The 21,844-nt window shown below is 35.3% G+C and overlaps 1 protein-coding gene across 10 annotated transcripts in view; it reads left to right on the top strand.

Annotated features, from left to right (window-relative positions):
• The window catches only part of Rhobtb1 (Rho related BTB domain containing 1), a 127,136-nt gene that overhangs the window by 7,011 nt on the left and 98,281 nt on the right, over positions 1-21,844 (top strand). For 9 of the 10 annotated variants that reach the window (XM_048814387.1, XM_048814385.1, XM_048814380.1 and 6 more), the window contains one exon: positions 7,743-7,843. The gene's annotated coding sequence lies outside the window, so the exon portion shown is untranslated. Of the gene's footprint in view, positions 1-2,574; positions 2,670-7,742; positions 7,844-21,844 lie in introns of all 10 variants that reach the window. The other variant, XM_048814383.1, reaches the window with a different exon arrangement.

Below are 21,844 nucleotides of genomic sequence, written 5' to 3'. Positions count from 1 at the left end.
AGATCATGCAGATATTTCAAGACTAAACTATTGAAAATGTGGATCTACCATTCACGTCTTCCAGAAGAGCTATGGATTACAACAAGCTATCTCCCTCAGCATCTGTAAATTCTATAGAGCTATTCCCTCTCTAGAATGTTCTTTCCTCAGAAGATGCTTGGCCTAGTTAAGATGTTACTCCATCAGAGAGGTCTTCTCTGATCACCTAATCTCACTCACTTTCTGTTACATCATTTTTTATTGTAGTATGTTATCATCGGATAATTTCACATTTGTTTTTACTGTCTACCCTCATCCCAACTGGACTAGAGGTACCCTGAGATCAGAGATCAAGCTTCCATGTTTCCTGCTGATTTCCCAGCACCTATTACTGTGTCAGGCATTTAGTAGTACTCAACAAATATTTTGTCAATTAGCTGAATGAATAAAGACCAAGTTATTTAGGGTCCCTTAGGCTTATTCTACTAGAAAGCAGTAATTGTTAATCTTTTGGGTCACATTTAACTTTCAATTTGGATTACAATTTTAAAGTCTTCCTAAATAAAAATTTAGATGCACAATTTTTGGCATATAGTTTGGAAGCGTTCAGGCTAAGAATCCCTGTTTTTGAACTATATGTATAAAATTTTAAAAGCCTAATTGCACTATTTAATGGAATACCACAAAAATTAATTAGTATCAATACCAGTGTCTTAATGTTTACACATTTGTGGTAATCAATTATATGTTGCCTTTTAAAAATTTTGCAACCCTCCACAGGAGAAAAAGAGGACTACCTATGAACTTCATGTATTTTATTTATATGCTGGAAAGGATTTAAAGCTTACAGAGAAAGGCTAATAAAAATACATACTGTACAGCAATATAAAATATATTCCAAATAGGTAAAAAAAAAAATGAGTCCAAGGAAAAAATAAGGCTAAGAACCTAAGATAGGGCCGGGAGAGAGATTCATACTCGAAATTTATGCCTTGAAATTCAACACTCTTGCTAGAATATAGTAACAAATTTTATTCTCAGTTTTTTAGCAGTCTATGCAAAGAAGAAAGAAAAAATCAGTGATGCCTTGCAGAGGGTCATATTTTATATATACTTGTACATGAATATATGTATGTGCACTTTAATAGAAAACTGCTTCTTAAAAGAAGGAAGCCTGAGTGTAGTAATAAGGAATAGGGGATTATATTTGTAGCATTTTGTTTTTGTAATGTGCCTTTGTACCTGAGCCTAAAATAACTCATAAAAAAATGCTCAAATATGAGTAGGACTTTGGATGTTTATGATTAAGATTTTATAGTTTACTGTAATTTTTGTCAGCAGTAGTTCTTTGAAAAGGGGCCTCATTAAACCAGTGAGACCAGGGGTGGGGCAGCTACAGAGACAACAGGACTTCTTCATTTTCTTAGAGCCTCTCTTTGTCTCATCTTACAGACACAACTCCACTCCCTCGCCCGTCCCTCCCATTGTTACACATTATTTAATAGAATGCTCAGAGCTCTCATTCTCCTCTTAAAGAAGCATGTGCCTCTGTCATTGACTATCAGGACTTATCCCAGCTAACCTTAGTTTCCTTGGGTAGGAGTCCAGCGGAGGGACCTCTTCACCTTCTTTTTCTCTGAAAGAGCAACTACAATTACTAGATTCTCAGAATATTATATGGATTTGTGGCATTCTCTGAGGGGCTATAAATGGATCACATTGACAGCTTTATTTGTCATTTTTAAGTGGAATGTGTTTCTCTCCCCCTTTGTGTTAAATCAAAATCAGATGGCATTTCTTATTTCAATTGTGGAATTTTTTTACTCCCATAATTGCAAAAGTGCATTCACAACTGATACTATTCCAATTTTTAAAATTTGTATTTCATGATTTGGGGGGTTAGGGAGAGAAATGTATTTGGAATGTAACTGAGGGAAAACAACTTATGCAACGTTTTAGTTTTGCCTATTTATTGAGATCCTGATACAGTTGCTAGAATTCTGTCACCATATGGAAGCGGAGACAATTATATTGCATTTGATGGCATAGATTTCAGAAGCTAGGATATAAAAAGGTGTACCCAGTGGAATATTCACAGCCCAGAGACTTAAACATTTTTGAAATTTCTTCTCTCATTTGCCTTCTTCAAATGTCTTCGCTCCCAGTTCTCCCTTCCTCCCTTTGCAATGGCCCTTGCCAAATATATGCAGTGGCAAAAACTGAGAATAGGGTTGGAAAATATTACCTTCATATCTTAATCTTAGTATATCTCTTATGTGATAAAAACAGTTGCTTCCAACCAAAATAAATTTCTTATTAAAAAAAAAAAAAAACCCTGTCATTCTTACCCAGTCACTACTGGATCTGAATGAGGAGAAAGACCTCCTACTTAATTTCTTAAATCCATACAACACTCTTGATGATCGTGTGACTGATCTGAACAATGTGCTTACCTTTAGAATTTTTCAACCCTATGCTATGAGTACATTTTTCTCACTGAAATTTCATGACCATGACGGTGTTTATATTCAAACTCCTTCCATATGCTCATGTTTTCAATAAAGTCGTTTTTATCCATTACCTACCATTTGCCAGGCACTGTTGGTATGCAATGAACTGCATTCGCTCTTGCCTGCTTTCATTTGGTCTACAGTCTAGTGGGGAAGATGAACAGTAAAAGAAAGACACAAGTAAGTACCAAATTGAAACTTTTCTAAGTGCTATAAAGGAGAGATACAAGGTTCTGGGAAATGAAATCTAAATGATTCTTAGGGCCAGATAGACTAGGAGGGCAGGCAGAGGACATGGTTTCTGGGAAAGTACTCTGATAGGATTTAGCATGGGCAACATTGGAGACTGATGGAAAGCCAGGAGATGGGGAAAAAAGAGGTAGGAGTGAACTGCTTGAGCCTGGAAGTGTCATCAGGGACCATCATCATGAAAGCTTTTTTAGCCATATCATGGAATATGCCTTTATATTCTATGACAATTAAAAATATTAGGTTTTTTTTTTCAATGGGAGGATTGTTGTTAGTTACATCTATAGTTAGCCAGGGGCTAACCTATATGTAGGTATGTAGACCAGTTGTACATTTTCAGTAGAAAGATATGATAATGGGACCTAAGGGTGAAAGCATGAGGGGTAGATAGTTTCTTAAAAGTGAATGGATTCAAGAGATAGAAAGGAGGTAAAATTGGCATATCATCTTCTGTGATATTTATTTGAAGACCATCAGGAAGTATCAAACACTAGAAGAACATGTTTGCAAGGACGTATTCTAAGTTCAGTGTTGGACATGTTGAGCTTGAGATGTCTTGGGATATCACAGAAGAGAACAGGCATCCACAAGACCATGGGAGTGGAGTTTGTCAAAAAGAACTGGGGTTTGATATAAAGTTATGGCTCGTTTTCACATTCATGGGTCTGGAGATGGATGTGATTTCTTAAAGAAAGATTTTTGAGTGGTAGAAAAGAATGCTAGGACCAAAGTCTTGAAGAAATCAGACCCATAATGGTTCAACAGCAAAGGGTTACCCCAGTAAGGATGAGGGGAGGAGCAGCAAAAGTAATGGAAGGAAACCCAGGAGATTGATGGGTCATGGTGGGGTAAAGATTTCAGGAAGGTGGGAGTGATCATCAGCTAAATTTAAGGAAAATGACAGAAATTTGGGGTATTTTGGATTTGGTTTTGTTTGGGGCTTATTTTCATTTGTTTTTGAGGAAAGATGGAGAATACTGATGGAGAGAGCATTGTTTTTCAAATAAAATAAAGATCAATTGCTAATGATATGTACTAGAAATGTAGTTGTGATTGATTCTGTCTGATCAGAAGAGTTCAAGAATAGTTTTTGAGTTCATATTTTGCATTTATCTGAAAAAGATACTTGGGGAACAGGCATGATAGAGAAACTCATGTTAACATGTCCATTACCACTAAAATGAAATAGAACTGGGTGGAGTTTGAGCATAGAACAGTCTGAGGTCCTAGGAGTATGGACTGAAAAGAACATTTACATTTGTACACCAGGAAATTCTATGAGTACAGCCCCACCTGCTTGGCCACTAGTAGCACTTTTGTGGACAGGACAAATAAACCAAAGTTCCACCAGACATTGTTGACTCACTTCTGCACTGGCTGGCATTGCTGTGTAAAAGTAGCCTGTGAGCTGAGATGTTATAGTGCACATGCTCAGTGATTTCTGTAAGGTGAGCTACAGCCTCAATCTCCTTCTCAGTTCCTGTTGCACACAGAAGTTTGAAGCAGAGTGAAAGCCACTAACCCAGAATAATGAGCAAAGTCATAACGCAAATGTTAGACTGAAGTGGTGGGAGTGACAAAAGGGAGATCAGAAAAGAAAGCAAAGCATTGGTCATTATTTGCAATAGCTTAGTCATGCAATGGAAGTAAGAGATTAAGGGGCAGCCAGAAAGATAAGCGATTAAGTTTTTATTCAATCAACAAATATTAGGCTATCTTACATTGCCCGGTTCAGGGATAAGCCCCAAGAAAGACACTGTCTCTCATGGGAGATCCAACATAAGATGTATTTAATGCCGTGAGATCTGTTTATAGGGTGATCTTAAATGTGTTTTGTGATCTGTTTTGTCAAAATAAATGCAACATTTTTTTCTCAGATGTGTACATCGCTTGATATATATAAAATGATCAAATAAACTTGTGTTTAAAAGAGAAAGAAAAAAAGTAAAACATTCACCTATACTTTTTCCTCATCCTTTCTCTCCTTCCATTTTAAAAATATATATATTTATTTTATTTATTATTATTATTATTAATTTTTATTTTATTTATTATTTTGGGTCTTTTAAATTTGGATGGCCTTACTATTCTCTGTGGTTCAGACAATACTTTCTAAAATTTTGTCTTTAACCTTATGTTCAGAACTATTCATGTTACTATCTTTCCCACCTCCAGGCAGCTTCTCATGTTAGTATCTGACTTTTAAAAATCATTTAGTCAACTATTATTTATAGAGCATCCACAATGCTTATGCATTGAATATTACCTCATAAAATTTAGAAATGTGAATCAACCAAGTTTCCCTAGTCAAGTAATAAACTTCCTGAGCGCAAGTATACTACTGAATGTTCAGCTATCTAAAATAAAACTAGAGTATCATAAATGTGATTTTCAGAGTAAGGATACAGTGGTTTTCATAGTAAGAATACAGGTAAGGACCTTTGGTTTATAGGGGAGGATACAATGAAACAAAAATTAAGGAAGATCCCAGAAAGAGGTATATCTGAACTGGGGATTAAAAGACAAGAATTTCAAACAACTGAAAGCTGCTAATCAATGTCTGGAAGGCAAGAAATAATTTTGGGGTGCACAGGTATCAGTGCAAGGAGATAGTTCAGTATGGCTAGAGAGGTCATATGGGTAAAGTGGTTAATATATTGATCTCAGATCTTGGAAAACTGTTAAAAGTGTTGGACTTGAGCCATGGGGATCTGTTGGAGAATTATTAGAATTCTCAAGCAGAAGCAGAAGTGTGTAGGTTAGGAAGAAAACTGGGAACACCCAGAAAGCTGAGAAATGATGAAGATGGGAAACAGAGAGCACAACAGAGGGAGGATTTACCTAATGGGAGATGATGGATGGTGCATGGGTTTCTGACATGTAAATAGAGATTTCTGTGTTCAGATGGCCATAATCAATTGGATATGTGCATTATGGGGAGGTACAATATTGGAAAGGGAGAATGAAGATCATATAAGACCTTTGCTGGGGACTGAGATGAAGCTATTAATTTTAGAAAAGAAAAGCAAATTCAGAAGAGGATGGAGATGAGGATCTAGTCCTCATCTAGTCTTCATTTGATGCTCAGACAAGCATCAAAAAATATGAAGGATGCTTTGATATGAATGAAATTACTGTCAAGCAGCAAACCCTATTTAAGGCCCAAATTTAGACAAGGAAAAAAGAAAAGCCAGAAGAGGAAAATTCAGGGGAGTTTCCTGGGAGATGGGAAGTGAGGTTTTATGGAAACCAAGGAAAACATGAATTTCAGGGAAGAGGCCCTATGCTGTAATTTGTTTCATTGATAAAAGCATTTAGTTTTATCTCCTTCCTTTCTCTTCCTTTCCCCTTTAGAAGGCTCCATCAAATGGACTGTGCAGCTGTCAGTACTGTCTTATATCTGGTCCACACCTCACCTTTTTAGCTCTACTCTTTATTTTCTAAAGAGCAGCAACTGACCTAGAGTCACTGGCAATCAATGACTTCCTTCAGAGACCCTTCCTCAGTATTGAGAAAATGACTTAAGAAGCTCCTTGTGTATTTGTTAGAGAAGCACAAAGAGAAAGGAGAGCTAAATGATTTGCTAATCGGGTGTTATTGGGCATATGAGTGTGGGGTGGGGGGTGCCAGGGATTGAACCTAGGGACACTTAACCACTGAGCCACATCCCCAGTGCTTTTTATATTTTATTTAGAGCCAGGGTGCTTAGGGCCTCACTAAGTTTCTGAGGCTGGCTTTGAACTTAAAATCCTCCTGTCTCAGCCTTCCAAGTTATTGGGATTATAGGAGTGTGCCACTGCTCAGGGCTGGGTTTATATTTAGGATTTCCCTGATCTAAGCTTCTGGTTCATCTCTAGAAATAATACAATTTTTGCAGAAATAATAACCATCTCCATATAAAAGTGCTGTTTTGCTTTTCAATTTTCATGCTTAGTCCAACCTAGTAATAAAATAGTTTGTTTTATCTCAATACCCCATATTATTTTTTATATGAAAAATGTCTCTATACATTTTATATAGGAGGATAAAATACTTGATTTCTTTGCAGGAAGCAATGTGTTTTCAACTTAAGAGTAGGGGTTATAAGACAAACTGTTTTCCTTTTATCTAAAGTACTAAGAAATTCAAATACAAGTTATACTTCAGCCACTTTTACTGTGTTGACCAAAACAGGTTACATATGTATGCTTCCTCCTTTTTTATTCCCGACACTATTTTCTTATTTTATTCATATTTCTTTAATTTTGTTTTGGAAGCCACCTCAAATCCTTAAATAGGTTATAAACAAATTAACTACTGTTAAAAGAAAAACAAAGCAGCTGAATTTAAACAAGTTTACTTAAGCAAAAAAGAAAAAGTTTGAGAATCAGGTAGCATCCAAGACCAATGAGGCTTCAGAATGCTCTATCCCACCACAGGGGACAGGTTATATTTATAACCAGAAAGAGAAATGATATACAGAAACAATCTGATTGGCTGCAAATTGGCACCTTTCTGCCTGTGACAGACTGGAGGTTCAACAGCTGTGATTGATCAAGACTCAGTTGCTTCATTACAAGGGTAAAGGCTTAGATGGGGTTGGAGTTTGTTTACAACCCAAGTCAAGGTACAGTTCCACTATGTACAGAGGCTGCTTTAAGCTATACTTATGTTGAAGTACAGAGGCTGATTTAGGCCACACTTGTTTTGGTCCAACAGTACTTTATTATTGACTGAATATCTTTCCACACACCATCTCATTTGATGGTCAGAACAGTCTCAGAGTTGGGGGAGTTGAGCCTCCTGGGAGTTGGGTTCAATTCCAGGTCTTCTGTCTCTAAAGGTGGTAGTCATTTCAGCCTTTCTTGATTCTACTTTTATCACAGCTGGGAGAGTTGTAAGCGGCACGTGACTTGCTGGGGTAGTTCTTGTTCTGATGAGAAATAATCATTAACGTAAGAAACATATTGTTTGAGCGGTTTTCTTCTTGATGTGAAACATCCCATGCTTGTGTCTCCTTCTTAGGTTTTACAACAATAGAAGAGCACATGAAAGAGGGCTCTTCATCAGGCATTCTTGATTAAGCTATGAAAATGGAATCAAAGCTTATTTTCCCCGTTCGTATGGTAAGTAACTACTAATTTGAGAAACAGTTGGCTTTTCCCTGTTCATGATTTTCTTACAATATTTAACAAAGAAATAGAAATGCTTCTTGTGCAAAGATGGCATGACATGAATAATATCCAGATTTGTCTTCAGAATGTTATGTTAAAAAACACAGATAGATACTCAATTTTTTAATTCAGTGGTGGGTTTTATAAATCCTAGTTGAATGTGTTTTATCTGGTTTAGAATTTGAACCATTTGACATACATACAAGTTTTGATCATTAAAATAATATAACTCTTCTACACATTTTTTCCACACTCAAAATTCCTTAGTGAGTAGCATTTTGTGCAGAACATTGACATGTGGGCTCTGAAAAGTCATGGCCACATACAAGGAAGATTTAGAAATGGCCAAATTGCTGTGCAGTGGCATTTCTCTTCTTCCCAGATGCCCTAGCTTGGAGTATCCGCCCCTCTTGGCCTCAGCACTGACTGTCTTTAATTGGAAAAACTTATTATCGCTCCGTAAGTGATTAGAACTAGAATCATCCCAAGTGAGTGAAATCTGCTTTTGAAGAAAGGGCTGCATTATTGAGGTTTTTCCCCAGGGTATTGTACTGAGAGGACTTGAAATGATTTGAAATAGACAGTTTACTTTCTTTTGTCTACCCTTAAAATCATTTGTTATTTTTATTCTTTATTGTATTTCATTTTTTATATGTGTATGTGTTCCAATGCATTTTTAAAAGAGTAACTCTTCATATGTATCTGTGAATATTGTGAAATTTCATTTATTTCAATGAATTGGGGGGGAGAGCATTTCTGAATTTGTTGGAAGGCTGAATTATAGATAACTTTTAAACAAATGTGGCTTTTATTACCTTTAACTACATAGAGTAACTTCAACAAAGCATTACAAAGTAGAAGTCCTTAAGGAGACCTGTTATAATAAATCATATGAACATTTTGTCATTAGCATATAGATTGGATGTATGTAGAAGCTTGTAAAGTGCCCGAGGTTCCTTGAAAATTGTTTATTCTGTGTCTAAAAAGTGTACATAAGACTAAAAATAAATGTTTAAAATACCATATATTATCCATTTATAAATAAAGTATTTGCAAAGTAAAGGTAAACTTCAGCCCAGTTCATGAACAAATTATCAGAAGATTTTAAATTTGTCAAAGCTCCAAATTAATGAGATATTACCAAGTGTGCATAAATAACTTGAAGAATAAAAATTGCTGATCCTTCTCTCATATGGGTATTTGTGCTAATGAATCAGGATCCTGTTTACACTATTAGTCCCCGAAGTAATTGCTTATTTGAAGAAGTTCTGTCTTATGGGTTTTCAGTTAATTAAATCCATTTGCATTTTATGCACACATTTCAAATTCTCAAGTCCTAGTTTTCATAAGCCACATTCAAATATATTCATGTAATAATACCTCTCATTAAGGTACTAGTCTTTCATTTTTAAAGGAAATTTCAGAATAGCTATATGCATTAAACACTTAATGAAATCCTATCAGTATTTTAGAAAAGTCAACCCATTAAAGTTATGTTTTTAGTTTAACTTTTCTATTTGGGGAGGTGATTACTATGCTGAGCATACCTTCGATTTCTAATGTTTCATTTAGTCTAATTTATTCAATGAATTTTTTTTGCTTTGATTCTGCATGTCAGGTTTTAACTTCTAATAATTCCTTTAGAATTACAGCACTTATAATTTTTTTAAGGTATGCGCACTTTAACTGATAGATCTTGCCTACCCAATTGAGAGATCACAAAAAAAAATGGAGCATTTTTTTTCTAATTCTAATGCTAAGGTACAGAGAATAATAATTCACAAAGTTAAAGATATTTTAAAGGGTATAGTTTCTAAATACTTGGCTGAGAATTTGTGGATGAAAGTATATATGTGATAAAAATTGAAAATGTCATCATTAGATTCAAACTATGAAAATATTTCAGTCTGACCTAACTTGTAAGCTTGAAAAATATCTGAAGGTAGCAGGGTGGAAGAACAGAGGGACAAGCAACAAACCAGGGAGCAGCCAGTAAACTACATGGTCTGTGCAGTGGACCCAGGGATGTTAATTCAAAGTGCATGGAAAGTCCAGGCACTGGGCAAGGCACAGGGTACAATTTAGGAACAGATTTAAAATCCAGTTTTGATTTCATGCCTAACTAAACTATATCTAAGTAGTTATTGGGTGTCAATCTAGTTCAGAGTTTATTTAGGTGTACTGGAGAATGTATCTAGTATATTCCTCCTTGCAAGGAAGACAGAAAAAGCAGAATCTGGATATATTTAGGTGCAAACTCCAGCCTAACATTACGTCTGAATCAATAAAGGTTGTAGTAGCCAAGTGGAAAAAGAAGAAAGAAATGATCCCCTAAAATCAGAAAAGTATGAGAGTTACTTTGTTCTTTGCAGTATGGACAATCTACTCTTATAAATCTACTTTTATCATGTTAACATAGGATTATACTATAGGCATGAAAAGAAAAATAATTTTTGATACCCTGAAAAACTCACATCTTAAAATAAACAAATTTTATTCAATTAAATCTTATTGATTCATTTAAGCAATGATCTATGTAAAGGGTAATACCAGTAGTCTCCTAAGAAGATATAATTTTCTTTGTTGCTGGAATTGCCCTAAGGAAGCCTTTCTTCTCATTTAGAGAAAGTAGGGATAAAGCACTTGTATTACCATCTGTATAAATTTTTAATACTGAATAAAATATTAGTGTTTAGCTTAATATTGATTCTTAGCATAATATTCCTCCATAATGGCATGCTAATTGGTTAGAATTAAATCAGACAGATTCAAGAACCCTGAGAATAGACCATCTAACACTTGTAATTTTTTTTCATTAGTTTCCAGAATTCCAATTAAAATGGAATTAATCTGTTGAATAAAAGACCATGCATGGTACAATAAAATTTCTGTGCGTTATGTCATATGCACCTCCTTCCCTCCCACTGCTTCATCCTGTTGATGAGATACAGGAGTGGAGGGAGATAGGAAGGGGGAAAGAATACACATGAAAATCACATATGAATGTTGAACACAGTATAACAGTGTTCAGGAGTGAGGCAGTCTATATGCATTGAGCCCTGAGACCTAAGGCATTTTACTTAAACTCCTTGGAGCCACAGTTTCCTCATCAGTAATATTAGTGTTGACCTCCTAAAGTTGCTGAGGAAATAAAGCAGAAGTTTTTAACGGGAGAGTTTCAGATAATTTTGTCCTCCAGAGATACATAGTAATGGCTGTCACAATTAAAGAAGATAGATATGCTACTGGCATCGGTGAACAGAGGCTGCTCAGCATCCTTAGCGCCTCTCCACAAAGAGCCATCAGACCCAAAAGATCAAAAGTGTACGGGTTGGGAATCCCTGAAGTCAAGTCAAGTCTATGTAATGAACACAGGGCCTGAAACACAGTAAACCCGCAACAAATTAATATTTACAATGGCATTGTTGTTGTTATGCATTTGAGAAGAAATACCAAATCAACAATAAAAGTTCTGTGCATTATGTCATATGCACCTCCTTCCCTCCCATTGCCAATCACCTATCTAGTCCTAGTACTGAGTGCTATAGAAACAATTTAGTAAACCCTCCCAGTAGTTAATCATGCCTGTCTGCCAACTCATCTGCTCAGGTAGACAATTTTTAGGTGCCTTTATGAGTACACTGACCCATTTAATGCTTAGCTAGAATAGCAGTCCAAAGACAGGATGTACCAAAGTTAATGGGCCACCATTTAATTTGTATCTTTGCAGAAATTAGAAGAAAATAGGAAAAGTCAAACAAAAAGTAACTTACATTACCGGATGACTGTTACTTTTTAACTTCTTCTGTTAATAATGCATCAGGAGTCTCCTGCTGATGATCATGTTTTTGTTTTATAAAATAAACTGATGTTTGGACGAATGGCTAGGAAATATGGTCTTCTGATTAATATGAGATCCTGATTAACTGGTTATATGGTACATGAATACTGTCAATTTCAAAACAAGTTGAATACAACAAAAGGGTTTTGACTTAATGTTAAGACTATTTTAAGGGGAGAAAATTCTTGCTTAACTCAAGAGTTTTGAAATCAAAAGACCTGAGTTTGCATTTTCAGCTTTATAAACTTTAAGCTATGTGACCTTGTTACCTAACTTCTCTGAGCTCACTTTCCTCATCTGTTTAATGAGCATTGGATTACCTCATTGGGTTGTTGAGACAATTAAATGACACATAAAATACTTGGCATACGTTGTCAGTAAGTAAATGGTAGCAGTTATTATTTTCGTCATTATTATTTCTTTGACTCAAAAGTAATTCTTTTCAGGACTTTGAGTTTATTATCATGGACTTCTTTTCTCATTGTAAACTATGATGCTTTAGGTACTTCTTATTAACAAAAGAAGCTCAAATTATATCCATTACCTCAAGAAACAAAAATCTTAGACTCAATTCAATAAAATTGATTTATGAAGAAAAAAAAGAAAACTTACATATTAAACATAGAATTTCCCACTGAGAATTTTTTTAAGGAAATGGTAGATTTTAAAAATTAAAGAATAAATGATGTACACATCTTTCTGGTGTATTTTAATATAGGCGATAATCCCCTTTTTAATTAGCCACCTAATTATAACTCAATAGAAATTTCCCTGGGTAATTGTAGTAACCTACTTCAGAGAGGGAAGTGGCACCAAGCAGGCACTCCTACTGTGCATTTTGACACGTTTTTAGCTTCAATTTGTTCTAAATCTAAACAGACTGGGAGAGATGGGAGAAGGTTCTGATTTATAACCTAATCATTACAACTGCCAGGAAGGTTGAGTATAAGGCTGAACTCACCTTTCATCTGTTTTTATTTTTCTATTTTCTTTGTTCCCTAGAAAAGACTCAACATTTTTGTGTGCACCCATCATTCATGTGTTTTAAATTTGAAAATAAAAATATAATGAATCCAAGTTATGTCTCCCTTCATTGTTTTTGGTAGTTGTTTTGGTACCAGGAATTGAACCTAGGGTAGCTCATCCGCTGAGCCACAACCCCAAGCCCTTTTTATTTTTTATTTTGAAACAGGGTCTTAGGGCCTCACTATGTTGCTGAGGCTGGCTTTGAACTTGTGATCCTCCTGCCTCAACTTCCCAAACTGCTGGGATAACAGGCCTTACAATATTTGGCCCTTTATTATTGTCGATGGTCTGCTTCCTAACTGCTTAGGTTTCCCCAATTTCCAACTCCTGAGAAGCCAAAGACAGACAAGTACCTAAGAATATCAACCTAGCACTATAACAGGCACTTGTTGAATTCCACAACCCGGATAGTGGGAAGGAAGGAAATTTTTAATTTTGGATGTTCTCCAACCTTAATCTTTAAAAAAAAAAAAAAACACATAAGCTCATAAACCTTAATTTAAAATGTCTTCGAACTTACCATTTGACACTGTGAAAATGAGTTGATTCTTACCTTTATATAGTTATAGCTTCAATGTGTTCGCATCTAATTTTGAACTCTTGTTCTGTCATTAATTTCTGAATCATATTTATTAAACTTTTACAGAGGTGAGTTGAACTATTAATTTTAACTAATTTAATTGATATATTTTTTCCACGTTTAACTCGACAGTCTCTTTTCAATTAGTATAATTCAGATATTTGGCTCTTTGACCTGTAACCCTCTTGTGGCTCCCTTTTTCAAACAGTAAACCAGCCATGACTCTGATAATCATTTTCTTCTGGCTAACCTCCCTCCCCAATTCTGTTTCATTCCAACCACTCTGGATTCCTCAGTCTCTTGCCTGCCTCAGAGCCTTTGCATCACTATTTCCTATCTGGGGCACTCTTCCCCAGAAATCCTGACTAGCTCTTATTATATAGCTTACTCAGTCTATCCTCTTCCCTTAGAACATGAGCTGCATCAGGACAGCAATTTTTGTTGGTTTTGACTGGTGTATGCCACACAGCTGCTCCATTGCCTGGTACCTCCTTAATAGATGATATTTAAATTGAATTGAAGTAAATTACACTCATGTTGGCCTTAGTTCTTTTCCCTCAGAACCTTCATTTGCCTTCTATTGGTTGTATATTCTGGTGTTTTGCTTTTATTACAGTTCTGTTAGGCAAATTTATCCACCGTACCCCCAGTTGGATTTACAAAAGGGAGCAGTTTTGCTATGCTTCCTTGGACCACTGATAAGCTGTACCTGGGATAAGTTTGCATTGTAGCCATATTCCTCTCCCCACAGTTTTTCCTATTATACAAGGACACTACTGGTGTCAAAATAGTGAATTAATTGGCATAAATTAGATTGCTGATCAAAACACTCCTGGGTGAATCCTGATGCAAAAAAACAAAACAAAACAAAACAAAAAAAAACCACGGGATAGACCTGGTAGGCTCCATAAATATTCAAATTAAAGAAAACGTGAGCATTAATTTTCTTTGAACATTTTTCCTAGTACACATGTTCCTAGCATAAATATTAAACCCTTAAACCTGCTTCAGGAAAATACCTACCTCCTCATGACAAGAAAGCCATAAATATAGTTCATGACCAAAGATTAGTCACTGTTTATTGTCACTGGTGACACATGATACATAGGGGAGATTTGGCAATATTTCAGAACTCTCCAACTGGCCATTTATCATTTCACTGTAGAAGAAGAGGAGGTATTTCTCTATTAATGGCCTCTATAAAAGGAAGTGAGTGGAGAAACGTCTGATGTGTTTTATTATTGGGAGTCAAAGGGACATTAACAATGTTAAAACTGTGCTGAGTGGATTACAGGTTTCATGCAAGTGGGCCTTCTAAATAGTTAAGTCTCCATTAAAAGGAGAAGGAGAAGAAAGGAAACTATGTCTATATTCCTTAGTTCTCTCTCGTGCCCTTGAATGGTGTTTCTAAATGCAAACTGAGAGAAAGAAGTTTGATTTATATCTAAAGTGGTAACATTTGGTGCAGCATGATGGCCTTCAGACCCTGGTGATTCATGGACACGCTGCTGTCTCAGTATGGAAGATTTGCACTGGTGGTCAGTTTGATGCAATACTCAGAGACCCAGCATACACATCCCTCTCCCCCCCTAAACCCCCCACCGCCTCCATCAATTTAACATTACTTCCCCCATCACAATCTGTAACTTAGACTAAAACAAAGTCCAGAAAAACTTCCACCTGATTAAAAAATTCAAACCCATGTTCCCTTGGTAACTACTGTGTCTATGCAAGAAAGACATAAAGCCCTTTGGAAGAAGATTTAAAATAGGATTGGGGATATGAACAGCCAAGAACTTTGTCTTAGAAGTAATGGGAGTTAGCCAGTGAAAAGTTTTTAACATAACCAATAACTTCTGTGATGCTTTGAAGAATTCTGAAGGCACCATTAAAAATTAAATAAAAAGCCTCAGCTCGGTTTTGTGTATGCTTCAATAGGCCAAAAGATATATTTAATGCAGAGGGTGTTGAATCTGAATTAGTACAAATATTATTAATTTAATGTTCATACTGCTTTTTATGGTTTCTAAACTGCTTAGCCATAATTTTATACATTTTTCCTCATAGCACCACTGTAAAAATACATCAGCATTTTATTTTTTCCATTTTATAGATGAAGCAACCTTTAATAAGTGATCTATTTCTTTCCTGTGCATATTGGTTAACTGGTAAATGATTAATTTATGTCTACATGAACTTCATCATGCAGAGTATTTATTTTAGTGTGAGTCGGTATTTATTTTACCCGCAAAGCATTACAGTATCCAATTATATATGCATGTTTTAAAGGCAGTAAAGCAGCCACCAGTAGTTAATGAAACATTAAGTCAGAGATTTTAAATCCATAGTAAATCCTGAGTTACGCTATTTAAATCAACCATCCCCAGTTCTCCCCCTCGAGTTCATGTGTATGAGAAATGGCCCTTCTGTAAAATGACCACGTGGCACCTGGGCAGTGACACAGAAAAGATGTATTGAGATTTTTCAGAATTTAAAATATTAACCATAAAATAAAGAACCAAAAGGTTTATCATTTCATTTGGTGTAAGTGGAAGAGTAAGCAAGCCTGCTCCGTCCGGTCTGCCTGGGAATGGCTTGTGCTCAGGGGGCTTTCTTCCTAGTTTCTTTCCTTCTTTTTCTGCCTTCTTTTCTTCCTTTGGTTGTCTTTATCAATGTGTGCATCACAAAATGGTTGTTTGGCTGCTGATAGGGAGAAATATACATAGCCATATAGAAGAGACATCTTCAGATTTAATAAAAAGAGCAACAGCCATTTGAATTCTTTCTCCATATTGCACTATACTGAGCTGTAAATAATGTCAATAAATATATAATATATAGAAATTTCAGTTATTTTACTTCTGTTATAAAATATATATATGTATAATTAAAATAAATATTTCAAAAATATCTTTAATATTTAATACTCTATACGTAACATGAATTATAGAAATTCCTTTTTTAAAAAATTCTTTAAACTAACAAAATAGCCAAATGAAAAGCTGATATAGCTTTCCTAGTGTAACACAGTTCCAATATCTATTACGCCTAGGCTTTCCCTAACCTGAGACTCTTCCAACAGCATTTACTATTCCCACTTACATTTATATGGCCCATATTGCATATATCATTTTTCCTTAAGAACTCTGTGTCCTTACCTGGCCTTACAGGAAAACTGTGAATTTGAATCACTTCCTCATGCAATGATAAACTGAATAGGCAGAGGACCAGACAAGATTCCCATTTGCTTTCTTATTTTCCACCATCCTCTCGTAGAACATGAGATACAAGTGAGCATTTCATTATTGAAAATGTTGAACTGGGCTTGAATCCCAGGTTCTCAGTTTCGTAATCCCAGAACCCATTATTATGGCATTTTTGTTTTCATTGATTATCATCTTTGTATATAATTCCATTAGCTTCTGCCAAAAAAAATTTTTCAAAGAAGAGATTCTTATATGGAAAAACTGAAAAAAATAATGCTAAGTAAAAACACTGTTCTCTTTGAAAGAGTGAATTTATGTATAATCAGGCATTCATAATTTTTCTGAACAGCCCATGGAGAATGTTACTGGAACTCAGTCTTGCTTCCAGATAGTCAGCACAGCATTTACACAATTATTACCAAGCATTTCCTTGCAAGATGATAAGTAATATTTCAGTTTAGTATTTCAGCATTTAGTCTGTATGTAATTCTAAAACTCTGGTGAATAAAAATTCTTATCCATCAAACATTGGTTTATTCAATAGTAGAAGTAGAGAAAAGGGAAATTCAAAAGGGAAACAAGGTCAGTATCTTTCCAGCATTTGGTAGATAAGAAGATCCTGGCCAACCTTGGACCTTGTAGCAAATGTGTCCCTGGAGAGAGGAGGATGCATTAGGCTGTCAAAGCCTTAAAACATCAGCCATTTACACCTTCCAACTCATTCTCCGAGTTCTGAACCTAGATTTACTTGGTCACAAGTTCATTGATTACAATTTACTTTCCCATATACTTATATTTGTATCTATGTCTGGACCTAAAGGGGAAAATACAGCAATTAGACAATATAGCTCATTAGCTTGAAGGACATATTTTTATTGTAAATTAATATAGCAGCACTCTGTTATAAAAAGCATTTTAATTAATGTAGATGATATCATATCAGTAAGATCATTTTAAGATCATACAACTGTCAACCATATATACAGAAGAGGAAGTTCTACTTCTGGAACATGAAAACAGAGAGTCATTTCTCATTTGTTTTGCTTAAAAAATATAGTCATCCTCATACATGCTATATTTTTGTTGTTGTTGTTGTTCTAATTAGTTAGACATGACAGCAGAATGCATTTCAACTCATTATACACAAATGGAGCACAACTTTTCTTTTCTCTGGTTGTACATGACATAGAGTCACACCACATGTGCAGTCATACACAGACCTAGGGTAATGATGTTCATCTCATTCCACCATCTTTCCTACCCCCATCCCTCTTCCCCTACCCTCCCTCCCCTTCAAAGTTACTCCATTCTTCCCCGCTACACACACACACACACACACACACACACACACACCCATTATGGATCAGCATCCACTTATCAGAGAGAACATTCAGCCTTTGGTTTTTTGGGATTGGCTTACTTCACTTAGCATGATATTCTCCAGCTTTATCCATTTACCTGCAAATGCCATAATTTCATTATTCTTTGAGGTTGAGTAATATTTCATTGTGTATGAATACCACAGTTTATTTATCCATTCATCTATTGAAGGGCATCTAGGTTGGTTCCACAGTTTAGCTCATACTTGCTATCTTAATGCCTTCCCCATCCAACAGGAAAGAGAAGTAATGTTTGTAAGAGATTACAGTTTGGTCTACTACAGTCCTCAGAGAAATAGTTTCTTCTGCAGGTGCACCAAGCCAGTAAATAATTAGAAGTGAGATTGAATCTCAGGTCCGACAGATGACCTTTCAATTACACTTATGTCTTTACTTGGAACCCTCTACTAGGAACACAGGCCCTGACTGGAATAATCAGGTTATTTTGCTGCTACAAAATAAACACTGATTCTAATGGCTACTTCCAAACAAATCTAAACCCAAATCTCATGCCCAGAAATGGGTATCCACAAGCTGATATGCTATTCTGACATATAGAAAAACTGTGTCTGGTGGTTTAGCTATGCTGTGTATAATTTTTTTGGAGTCTGGTTTTTAAAATTAATGGCAACATCAAGGCCACTTTTTCATAGTGAATATTAATAATCTACTATATATTTTTTATCTTAGAATTTGAAAAGCCAAGATTTAAAAAATAGTCATTCTATCAAACAGTTTCATAATTTTCTTTTTTATTTACCCCTGGCTCTTTATTTGGCCTGGGAATAAATTAGTTATAAGTGAGCCCAGTTTACGTATTACACTTTGTTAATTGAACTACAGTCTTAATTGTTTCTAATTAATAAGTTGGAATATAAATAATATATGTTTATATTAGTTACGTACAACTAAAGAGAATGGTCTTAAACCTATTTAATTGGAGATAGTGGGAGAGGGGTGAGAACACCCCTGATTGTAAGCCCAGTGTGCACAGGTGAAGTAGTTTGGATTTAAACCATGCACATTCAGTATTAGAAATATTATATTTCATGTTATGGTGATATAAAGTTCTAGAGATTACTTTTTCATTTAAAAGAAAAATAAGCATCAAAGGACAATTGTTAGGTCATTTTGATTTAATAGGTCATCCTTCACATGTTCAAGAAAATTATTTTACCTAAACTAATCCAAACCTTTCCTTTAAGAAAAGATCATCATTATAGATTAAAATTGTAAAACCTACGTCCGAAACTTGTTCAGTGCTTAGCAACCCTCTTTACTCTGCAGACATTCTTCCTAATATATAAATCAAGTCCATCCCCTCATTTCCCATATCTTCTGCAAGTCATGCAATACTAGATTATTTTATTTTTACCTCTTGACCTTTTAATGTTTTGTTTGAATCTATGTGCTTTTTATATTCTCCCAGGCCCCAGGTTTCCTCCAGTCTAGCATTTCTCAGTGTACCCTCTGCATTTCTGACAGCATCATCATCAGTTGTCAGTGCTATTTATTTTGAGTATAAAAACCAAAGGGTGAGGACCCAGGGTATGTCTCCGTGGTAGAGCGCTTGCCTGGCCTGTGGGAAGCCCTGGTTTCATATCTAGCACCAACAAAACAAAACAAAACAATAACCAAAGAGCATTGCCTTCCTCATTAGGGCTTTTTTATGATAGAATCCTCAAACAACTTTTTCAAGTTTAATGAAACAAAGTATTCATTAAAAACAAAAGGAAAAAGAGAGAGAGAGAGAGAGAGAGAGAGAGAGAGAGCTGTCTCAGGGAAGGCTCAGAAAGTTTATGCTGAAATTTTAAAGAGGGTAAGCAGTCTCCTGTCTTGGATGCTGTTTTGAATGGAGACAGGAAAATAAACTAAATGTCCTCTTGATGATCCCCCAGATATGCAATTTTGTGATAATCTCAGTTTCTGGCATCTCGTTTCCACCAAACACCAAAATCTAATCTGCTCTAAAATATGAGAGTGTTTAACACATGGAAACCTTTTAATGGAGGAAGATTCTGCTTGTTTTCTCGGAAGTGATTCTCTGAACAACTGCTTACATTTATTTTGAGGACAGCCCATTTGAAACATTAAATGCAAAGAAATTCATAAAAGAAAAATTAGCAGATGTATTACACAAGAATACACAATCTCTCCTTGAATTCTTGGACTTCTGCCTTCATCGCTCTGCATTAGAAGGAGGCATACTTAAAAGGATTCATGAGCTCTGATTTTTAGACATAAAATCATTCTTGCTTTCTACACTGGAATTGTTTCTATCTAAGTGGGAAAGCTTCATTAACATCAGTGGACATTTTACATCTTAATGAGGTTACCTTCCGAGAAGGGTTGCCATAGAGCAAATTGCATCTGACAAGGCTGGCTGGCAAAGATTAGCAGTAGTTAGATTAAGCAGTCCTTTGAGTTTGCTGTTTAATCCACCAGTACTGGTTTTGTGCATTAAGCCGATGATGATACTTAGGAGCACAACACTTAAGTTATTAGTTTTCAGTACTTTTGACCAGCTATTTTTGAATCAATGCAAAACTTCATAAATAATTTCTAAGAATATAAAATGAGTAATGAAAGTCTTATGATTCAGATTGATGATCTGCTTGACTAGATTCAAGTGCTAATATTATTATTGTTATTATTAGTAGGTATATCATTACTACCAGGGAGGATGGGTTTTAATAGTATTCTATAAAAACTAGCTACACTAAGCTAATTGCTAGAAAAGCTTGACATGTATTATTTTTATTGAATTATCATAACAGTTCTCTGAAGTTTAACCAAAATAAAAATGATGAGTTATGCATATATTCTGGCATGCTTTTTTCTGATATTGACTTTGTCGTGAATATTTTCACAATGAGTTGTTCAGTGTTCAGTTGATTATTTTTTGTTGTTGTTTAGTCCAACTGCACTTTGGATGATATAGAATAAACATAGAAAACCATAGCATTAATCTTGGACTGTAAAAGCCCTATTTGTATTGTGACACAAATATAAATGTAAAGCAAGCAGAAAAAGTGCTATGTAAGCTCTTTTCTGAACTTGGTATTGTTAGAAAATATTTAACTCTTATGTTGTTTGGTGACTTTCCTGTTCTGTGTAGTACAAGTGCAAAAAGAATTGTTCTAGGGTCAAAAATGATTCTGAAGTTTCATAGTGAACTAGTTTTATCAAAAATGTATTAGTCTGATAAGTAAATGAGCAGCATTGAACTTAATGGAATTATCAAGAATTAATATTCAATACAAACACAAATTGTATCAGTCAGCATATATTTGATATAAGGTACTAAAAAGGGAAAAGACATGATAACATTAATATACCTGTGTCTTAAATAAATACATGACTTATGGGTGGAATAGTTAATCTATATACTCAAAGAAGATAGGATTTGTTTATGTTAAATATAAGCTGTGCCTACCACTCACATGGACCTACTACTACCTGAGCCCCAATGTGTTCAAAATTAGGAAATATTTTTATATAATAAGCATAGTCATAATAGACAGCCTGTGTGTTTGTGAGTGTGTATGTGTGTGTGTGTGTGTGTGTGTGAAAGAGAAAGAGAGAGAACAGAGAGAGAGAGATAGCACTAAGAAAAACGTTGATATTGACTACTGCAGGCAAACCATCACTGATCATTCTGATATTCTGCTAAGTGAGAGATAACATTAAATGATCCATAGTACTGGAATATCCCTCAGCCAAGTTTCCAGACTACACTGAAAACTCAATCTTCATGTGATGGTTTTACTCAGTTGGTCTGGTATATATCAATCAAGCAGTTGTCCCACTTTGTTAGTTCTTTCCTATCTGACATCAAAACTGAGATAGGTTGATACACTGGAAGTCCTGTAACCCTCCAGATGTTCACCTAGGGATGGGGAGCAGGATTGTAGAGTCTTC

The sequence above is a fragment of the Marmota marmota genome, unplaced genomic scaffold (genome assembly GCF_001458135.2).
Source record: "Marmota marmota marmota unplaced genomic scaffold, marMar, whole genome shotgun sequence".
NCBI classification, from domain to species: Eukaryota; Metazoa; Chordata; class Mammalia; order Rodentia; family Sciuridae; genus Marmota; species Marmota marmota.
Note: the sequence above shows the minus strand (reverse complement) of the source record. Positions and strands in the feature narration are given on the sequence as shown.